Genomic DNA, 10493 nt, shown 5'->3' with positions numbered 1-10493 from the left:
CTGTCCTTGGCCTTCACTACAATACTGGCAACTTTGGCTTCTGCTCTGAAGTCCTCGTTTCATTGTCTGTCCCACATTGTGTATCCTACTATACATCTCAGACACTTCATCTCCATCACCTCAAACTTCCTTATGAGTTCTGCCTTCACTGTCCAGATTTGTGTGCCATATCAAAGCACTACCCAAACCATTGTTCTGTATATCTTATTTTTCATATCCTTTGCCATTCTTCTGTCACATATTATCCCAGGCATTTTGTGCTAGCTGGCTGCAGAACTTCTGATTTTAGTTGTGACCTCCTCATTCACCATACTTTCAAGATATATGAAGTGATTACCCTGTTTCACCATTTAATATTCACTGTCAGTTTTGAAATTCTTCTGATTTCCCCATTTCCTGCCATGCCCACTGACTTGTTTGTAATATTTCATCCCATGTGCCAGTTGTTTTGCACTGCAGTTCCTTATCATTAGATCCTCTCCAAAGTCTACTTTTAGTACCAAATCATCTGCATGCAGCAGCTTTATTGCTATATCCTATCCAACCTGTTTGCTAATGCAGTGCATCAGCAATAGGAAGATGATGGAGGTCACAGGTTAACACGGATGTGTAGCCAATCCCACTGTCAGCCCCTCTGTGTATCCATACACTGTTCATTCTTGTTTCTTTGGATCCATGTACACAGTGAACATTAATTCTCCAAAGCCTCCTTGATATTGTTCCATCACAGGACTGCCGAACCAGCTTTCTTGTGACTTTATCTAAGAATAAGTCAAAGAATGGTCATTTCGACTTTTTGCCCATGTCCCAATCCTTCTACGTTATCTACTCATTGCAAACATCAGGTTGGATATATTGCATCCTGATTTAAATCAGAACTGCTCAACTTCCATCCTACTTTCTATTGCTCTGCATATCCTGTTATCAGTCAAACTTTCCATCACTTTCACAAACACAGGACAGTTGAAGTCCTCTATACTTTTCACAGTAGCGGATGTCACCATTGTTCTGGCCACTGGGACAAGAATGGTCATTCTGTCTATATCTGTGATATTTCTTTCACTCTGTACTGCAATGCGTAACCTCAGGATCCATTTCTACCCTGATATGCCCAACATCCTAATCATGTCCGCCATTGCTTCCTTGGAATATGCTTCTTTCCCTGACTTAATTTTTTTAATGCTGTTTATACTTCATCTATGGTAGTTCTTGTACATCTTTCATCTTAGGCTGTGAAAGTGACAGCACACATTCTGTGGGGTTTTAATCATCAAAAGCTTCTTAAACTACCCCTTCCATCTGATCTGATGTTCCTAGACAGGTGAACAGATTGTTGCTGGCATCCCTTATGAATGGCGTCTGCTAACTATTTTCTTTATCTTTCTGTTGTTGCCTTGCAACATGGAAGGGCTTCATTGTACCATCTGTTGATCTGTTCATAAACTGGTAGATCCCAACTATGGAAAGAAGCCATTAGCTCTCATTTGGGATCCAAGGGTTCTGTGTTGGTGTCACTGCAGCTGCACTAACAAAAGCCATTGTCCAATTAGGTCAAATAATAAAATGATTCTAGAAGGCTTAAGCAGAAGGCCTTCTAAGCATTTATGTGTTTATGTTTGCAATTTGACCATAAAGTGATTTGGTCATAAAAAATTCCTTACCTTTGCATTACACCAGGTTCTGTACGAAGTGCCAAACAACATTTTTGCAGCATTATGAAAGGTGTCAGACAGCTGGTTTTGCTAATGAAAAAGCTTTTTATATCCCTACTTTCTCTATGATCATGGCACTGGACTTAAAAGTAAACTTTATCGTCAGTGACATGGTATAAAAGCATGAAGTGCATCCAAAGACTTTAATGGGCACACTGCCACGCATGCACAGAGGTGCACCCATTACAGTCTATGGATTCATAGGTTCATAGATGTTTACTAGGTTAATGACCACAGGGGTCTTTTTAAGCCTAGTCATGCATCCCAAATCTCTAACAAGTTCTAATACCCTTAATAAGTCTAAGCATGGGCCTGGTAGATTAACCATTTACAGGTTAGCTGTGTCCATTAGAGATATAGGTGCCAAACCAGGGATGGATTTGCGGTTTCTCATCCAACTGTCAAATTTGCACTTGAATTGGGTTAGGGAGAAACTCTTCTTCAGATGGATGGGGATCCTGTTCCATAGACATGGTAGTCTCTATGATACATAACTATCTCTCCAGCAGTTCCTATTTATATCACAGGTAAGGCTTAAGTCTTTAGAATAGATGCAGTGCTTGCTCTGCCAACAGTGGTGTCAGGGTGGACCACACTACATTTATTTAGGCCATGGCTGAATAAAAAGTTTACAAAGTTTTTTATTAAAAAAGCCCAAATAAATATGACATTAAACAATGCAAATGCATCGCAGCACTTAACTCTCTTGATGCAGCAGTGTGCCTAGGATCATGACTATAATCACTTAGCTAGGGGTTACACAGCTGAAAGAAAAAAAAAGTCTCTTAATGGAAAACTCAGCACCTACTGCTCTAGGGGGTCTCATTAGCCCAGTGGTCCTGGTTCAATTATAGAAGGATGGAGGTCTTGGGTTCAAATGCCAAATGAGACCTAGCATTTACCTTTCATATGTCTATGCTTCCAACAATGCCTAAACAGGAGGCTTCTTCTACAAGACTATACATGCAGTAGTGCTAGAGAAAACCTAGACTAGATGGGAAACCAAAGACTAGAACACACCAACTTCATATTTTTACTTTGAAATAAAAATGACCTATTTTGCAGGGTAACAAAATACAGAGAACAGAGAATGTGCAGTTATAAGTTTAAAGACATCTTAGAAAACTTAGCACACAGCCACATTATGGGTACTGATTTACGAATAGGAAAGGAAAGAGACTAAGTGTGTGTAGTATTTTATTGTGAAGGACATATGGAACTTTTGTGTTGTCTACCAAGAGTGTATATGGACAGCACCCCAATTCTGGATTTAAGAACCTGTTGATACACTTCCCCATTGTGGATATCATACTTGAATGCACAATGATGGATGTTGCTGGTCTGCATGTAAAACTAAGTAAGGGCCATTGACATATTCTACAATTACTGGTTATGCTACACAAGTTCCTGAGGTAGTGCCTTTCAAACTAGTTAATGCCAAGGCCATAGCAAAATAACTAGAACTGCTTTTTATAGGGTAGGAATTTCTTATGAAATTCTTACTGAGCAGGGCACCCCATACATGTCCTGTGTTATGAATGAAATCTGTCATGTTTTTAAGGTGAACAGTTATGGACAGTTTAATAAAACTTTTTAATCCATGTTATAAACCTGTATTAGTGGAGGGGAGAAACTGCTTCCTTATCTTGTTTTTGCTGCAAGAAAAATGCCTTAAGCTTGAACTGCATTTACACATTTGAGCTACAATATGACATACATACATACATACCTGAGGCTTGCTAGATATAGACAGTAATACATGGAAGGAGAAATCATGTACTTAAACATGTGATAGCATATTTTTCAGACCTGTAGGACTGGTTAAGAACTATAATGCTTATCGTAAGATAACCCATGGACTGTGTTCATAAAGCATATAACAAAAGAGTTCATCTTAGACAAATCAAACTAGGATGATAAAGTGCTTGTGTTACTACCAACTCTTGAAAAAATGTCTTGCCTAGTGGCAAGAAACCTCTGAACTAAGAAATGACAGCATGTCAAAAGACAGAGTACAGATACTGTGCCAGTTCTTAGTTAAAAGACTTTTATAGTACATGGAATGAAGATAGACACTTTTTGGATGGTCATTTAGGAATGGATAAGACCAAGGATTCACTAATCATCCATGTAAGACTAAATTAATCTTACACAGAAATGCCAGTCTAAGAGTAAGACGGCAGCGCACCATGCATATTAATGAGGGAGTGCTGCCTCAACTCTAAGGCTAACACGGAGCGTGCACGAGTGCAGGGTGCATGTCGGACTGCCGAGCAGTCCAAAAATCCACGCCCCTGCAAGTCTCTCAATCGGGAAATATCAACTAACATGAGCAAGTCCGCTGAAATGTGTACATACCCAACACTACACTCCCCCACATTCTAAACCCCTGTACAATTATAAAATGTAAAACTTTTATTTTTTTTTTATTATTCCTGATATAGCTGCCCGTATTTGCGTGTGTTTGCGTGTGTTTGCCCATTGCTAAGCTACAGTTAGCAGTTTAGACACTGAAGTGGATAATAAGAAACTTATATGCAAATTAAGCAAGATAGCGTAGTGGTAGAGCATTCGCACAAAGAGTAGGCATTCCCGGTTCAAATCCCACCACTCCCCTATTTTCTGTTGGAAATCTGTATATAATAATAATTCCTGACATCATTTATCATTTAAATTTTAGTAAAAAGTATTGAAATGGCCTATGTAGTAGTGAACGAATTATATATATATATATATATATATATATATATATATATATCAGAGGGTGAAATGGTTATGCATACTGATGTATGCATAAGTAACATATCTTAAGCAATGTGAAGCACTGCTAAACAAAGTTTACCAGTATTAAGCATATTTAAATGTAATTGCTCGAAGCTGAGCATTGTGCAAACTAGCTCAATAGCTTTGCGTGGAGCTGCGCATCGCACAAACTAGCGCATACAGAACATGTTTGCACATAGCTGCGCACTGCGCTAACCAGCGCAATGTCGGGCAATGACGAGCAATGTAGAGCAACGCCGAGCAATGTCGGGCAACGTAGAGCAAAATAGAGCAACATCGGGCAAAGTTGAGGAAAGTCGGCTAAACACAGCCACACCTCCTAGCCGGTCTGGCCAGTAGTAAAATAAAAAGCAATGACAGGCCTCGAACCCGGGATTCTGTGCACCATAATCACAGTACTGAACCACTAAGCCATGACAGCTTTTCATAAGAATGCACTTTCAACACACTCATACATATCAATGGAAGTTTACCCATTGCTAAGCAGGTGTGCCTTCAGCTGAGTTTTTTCAAAACTGGCCAATCACAGACAAGTGTGGGAAATGATGCATATTTAAGCTCCATAGGTGGGAATACTTGCCATAACTGGTTGTAGCTCCCATCTGTAGGCAGCAATGGCCGGTGCTGGAGAGGGTTCTTGTTTTCGAGTGCAACGTTGGGGCACTGAGGAGTCAAAGGTAATGGTTTGGCTCCTTGTCCATAATCATGAGGATAGACTCCTGTGGGGCCAGTATCAGGGCACCCAATACAAAGCAGAAGCCTGGGACCATCTAGCTCATGAACTCACCAGTGCCACAGGTGTCCCTCGGACTGGTGAGCAGGTCAGACACCACCACACAGACCTGAAGAGATGCAAGGCAGATCAACTGGACCAGTGGATCCAGGAGGCCCATGAGATGGAAAATGCCCCACTACTGAGTAAGTAGCCATGGAATTAATTATGTAAAAATTGCTATTCTAGTGTTTACTATGGATAGGTATGTCTCAATATCACTTCATTTACTTCACAGCTGTAGGTGTCCATACTGCGAATCAGCAAGCCTATGCAGATAGGCTGCTAAGGCTGCACCACCAGGCAGGTTAGTAATTATTCTGCTTATACTGTTATATAAAATAAATGAGAGAGCCTGAAAAAAGTGTTTTAACACAATAAATAAAGGTATAATAATTCTCTGATAATTATTCTGCATGTACTGTTATATAAAATAAATGAGAGAGCCTCTAGAAAAGTGTTTTAAGTCTTTAATAAAGGTATAATTCCTGGAGTGTGTCTGTGTCATTTTCTTTGATATGTTGTTGTACTCTTGCATTATAGAAATAATACTGTTGTATTAAGCGCTGTTAACACACACTTGGGTAGGGCCATGTAAAGTGGATGAAGGGAGTGCCAGTAGCTTTTAAGCATATTTACAGTCCTCAACTGTTGGTTCATGCTCAGCATGTACAGGTTAATCTGGCACATGAGTAGCTTGGTATTGTGTTCCCCAGAAATGTCATTGTGCTGGCAGAAATGTAGGGAGCTGTTAACATATAACTGATAATTTCACCTAAACATATCAAGATAAGTATAGGAAAATATAGCTGTCAGTGTACCATCTCAGCAGTAGTGTGTCTGAGCAACTCATAAAATATGTAGCAGTAACATCTGCATCCCGGACAGTTTGTATGTCAGATACAGCCCATGTATATAAAGATCTAGCAAAACCCATTTCCCAATTTAAGGACAATTGGGTAGTGTAATAATACATGTGGTGGACATATAACTGCAGTTAATAGGAATGTAGTGTAAATGAGAAGGATATATAAGTTGTTAATGGAGCTATCATTTTCCACCCTACTGTATGTGCATAAAAATGCAATTCCACACCTCAATGGGTATGTCTAATCTCAAAACATTTGTTGGGACATATGTCCTATTGGTTTATAAATATCTGCATTTATTGTGATGCATGTGGTCTGTTCAAATACCACAATATTGGTGGCCTGTTGCCATCAATTAAACCTGCATGCTGTTGTAATGTCCACTGTTCTTCTATATATGCATGTGTCATGCCTGCTGTTCAACTGTTGGAACTCTGGTGTGTTGGGTTAATGGGAATACTTCTGCATGCTGTTATAACTAATTGGGAATGCTGTTGACTGTTACTAACCCATATTTTCATTAAATCCTCCTAAACATAGAACACATGGGAAGGCCGGTCCCAGCGGACCCACCTGTCCCACCTCAGCTGGCGATGGCACCTGGCACCAGCAGGTCCGGTGCCCAGCCTGGGACCTCCTCCTCCAATGGCCCTGTGCCACCTTTGGGTGGAAGCACTGCAGGGGATGGGGCTCATCCCCCCATGCAAGCGTGGTCAGAGGAGGGCCACCTATCACCCTCCGAATAGTCCGGGCTGTGGTGCATAGGGAGATTGAGCATTCTGTCACTGATCCTGTATGTCAGCTTGAGGCATGAGTGGCACGATTCACAAGTGAGCCTGCCCCTCCTACGCAGCCTCCAGCATAGCCACCCTCTGGGCTGTGAAGGTGCAGTGGTGACTGCCCATGGGTGGGGATCTCAGTTCCACTGTTGCCATCTGTGGGCTCATGGGCTTGCAATTTCCAAACATCCTTTGCCGTCAATGGTGTTCACCCACCACATGTGTCATATTCTGCCCCTGTATGCATCTTGTTTACCTTGTCTGTTTACCTTCCCAACCTAAAAATTATGCCCCATACATAGCTGCCCATTTTGCACACATGTCCACTGGACACATAAATTGATATTTAGTTGGTAGTACAACATACTTTGTTGTCCTCACCCCTCTCACAGGGGTTGAAGGTTTCATATTTCCCTCCAAATTTATTGCATATGCACAGCTGTTGCTGTTAAAGAAATGGGCAGCTATGGACCTTCCCTACACCCGTCCTGCACATCCTGAGCTGTTTTCCCTACTGTCTTTCCCTCTTTGTGCCCCTTTTTCACCACTTTCCTATCTCCCCATTTTCTTTTCTTTCAAAGAAATGAGCGCGGGGGTTAGCGGGAGTAAGCACTATTAAGCAGTAGTTAGCGGGTTTGCGCAAGTGTGCACTTGTTTGTGCTTAGCTTAGCATTGCTAAGCATCGTGCAAACCCACGCAAACCCGCTTACAACTGCTTAAAAGTGCCTTAGTCACTCTATATGTCAGGGCCCTAGTTCTGCTCAGCAGCAAAATAAAACACTTCTGTCAGTCTCGAACCCCGGACCTTGTACACACAAGATTGCATGAAATACCACTCAACCACTGTAGACATACAACAAGTCGGTGCTGAAATTAATATAGCATGCATCAGAATGAGTGAATGTAAAGAAAAAATAGGAATGCCATAACACAAATCTTGTTCTGTGGATCTTTACCAGCAGTTGTTGTGGAATTGCATTATATGACTGTGAAAAGAAAAGCAGCCATTCTAGCAGGAAATAATGTTACAGCAGCACTTTACAACCCCCACACAGTATCATAGCAGGACAAACACTGGCATATCTGATTAGGGCAGAGGCCATACTTCCCAACTGTGACTAATTTTTAGGGATGTCCCTAATTTCGAAACAAATATTAGCTGTGTCCCTCTGAATCCCTCTGCAAAGTACTGACGTTAGGCAGAAAGGTGGGGAATTACACTTAATGAATAATGACAATACGTAAGAGTTAGACACTGCTTGCACTTCAGAAAAGGTGTATTAATCCATATGCTCTGGTTCTCTCAAAGTCTCAACTTAATGCCTCTAATATTTTAAAGGTGTACCTCACTTTTACCTACTTTTCCCTGAGTCTGTTCAAATATGTACCTGAGTGGTTGAGAGGCCTGGTAGAGGCAGAAACACACAGGCATGTCAGCTTTTCTGCTGTTACACACTGTGCAAATAGCTTTGGAAGGAGTTCCAGAAACATACCCTTATGTAGTAGTACAACACTGAAATACCAAAGGATGTAGCCATGTACTGGTAGCAACCAACTGTGACAATGCCATTGTTCCAGTGCTGAAAAAAACGGTGTGGTGCACAGACAAAGAATAACAGGCTAACCTCTGGATACCAACTGGTTAGGTCCACAGTTGGGAGCTACGCAGACAGACTACTTGCCTTGATAAACTAACAGGTACACAGCAACCCTTTAAGTCCAGCAAGATAAAATTCACACAATAATACATAATGCTCTCTGTACTTCTGCACCCCTGCCCAAATGTACAATATACCTGTGTGTTCAGGGTCTGCCAAGGATGCAGGTAGGCATACTCAGTACTGAAATTGGTCCAGTTTTCTTGAGCAGCCTGTGCTAATGTCAACACTAAAAAAGCACAAACTGTTCAGAAGTGAGTAAATTAATATTCACAGTATAGCAGTTCACAAACAGTTCATGTGCCAAAAAAGTACATCTCAATAACTACTTTTGTATGGCAGTTAATTGTATAATTAGAAAAGAAAGTACACACTCCCATGTATCTTTTGTTAGCATTTGGAGGGGTGAGTACAATTCTACACTGACAAATGTGTACTGGAAGCAGCAACATTCTGGTCTGAGTACAACATTCAAATCACTGGCTACACCCCTGGCTTCAGATATAAGAACTATAACAATCTTCTGACTTAAACAACAATGTCTACAGCAAACAAGCATGATCCCCATTTTGGAAAGCTGAAAGGGCTATGCCTACCTGAGTTAGCAATTTATAGCATTGGGTTGCTTTGACAATGATTACTGCAATTACCACACAGCAGGATGCATGCAAGTAGCAAATGGTGGCCACCAATTGGTGCAGAGGCCATCACATGCACATGTGCAAATACCTATAAAAGCAGGCTGTAATTGCTGCCCACAAACTTAATCACTCTATTGCAGAGACTGAGAGAGAGAGAGAGAGAGAGAGAGAGAGAGACAGTAAAAAGCAAAAGGAAAATGGAAAATAATTAATACCAACTCATACAAAGGAAAGGTATGTAACAGATATGCATATACTGGCATGTAGTAGATGTTTTTGAAGAGTACTCTACATAATGTGAACCATTCATATGCGGCAGCAGTACATATCTATGCACAGATGTCCTGCTTAACTACTGCCATGGACAATTCATTGTGTAGCTGTGTGCAGTGGGACATAACTGTGAAATATGTAGCTCAGCATTAAATGTCAAACATCTGATCCATGTTATCTGTGTTCTGTACAGTACTGTGTATAATGGCTGTTTGGGGGATTAGTGTAAACATTTATATAAACATGGTTGTGACAGAGTAACACATGCATGATAGTCATATTAAAGTTTAGCTTAGCATTGGCAACTGCTGTACCAGGCTAGTATGCTAATCTAGCATTTGTAACCTTATATATCCCCTCTAGTGTTACTGTGTGTTCACATGTGACACCTGTTCATGTTGCAGCAAGGCCCAACAATTCAGTTGTGATGTCCAGGGACTTACAACAGTGTGGACCTTGTGTGTGTATGGCACACACATACAGAGAGATATATATGTGTCATATATATTAACATCTGTATATGTGCATAGAGCAAGGGACATATTGCAACTGTTTGTGAAGGGTGGACATATATATGTTGGTGAAGGTTGTTATGTGCATATTTGTATATAGGTTTTAGTGTGTGACAAACAAGACAGCATACAGTGCTGGTATATGACATATGGTGGTTAAACACTGTGTGTGTTTTGTTCAGTTTGCAATGTTGCAGTCAGTGAGGCCTGCTACAGCTACCTGGGCTGAGAACACTTTCAATGTATTTCTCACAAGACTGTGCAATATTATTACATTACTGTATACCTCACATCCTTTGTATAATTGATATTCCCACCATGAAAGGTGGACTATATATGGGATGTGTATATGTATGTATATATATATATATATATATATATATATATATATATATATATATATATATATATAGAGAGAGAGAGAGAGAGAGAGAGAGATTCATATATAGTCATACACACCCACATCTACTTGTAGCAATAGATTCTATGTAAA

This window comes from Protopterus annectens, chromosome 8.part0 (assembly GCF_019279795.1).
Source record: "Protopterus annectens isolate FY-2018-M chromosome 8.part0, PAN1.0, whole genome shotgun sequence".
Taxonomy (NCBI): Eukaryota; Metazoa; Chordata; order Ceratodontiformes; family Protopteridae; genus Protopterus; species Protopterus annectens.
The sequence above is the reverse complement of the archived record's forward strand: the minus strand, read 5'-3'. Positions refer to the sequence as shown.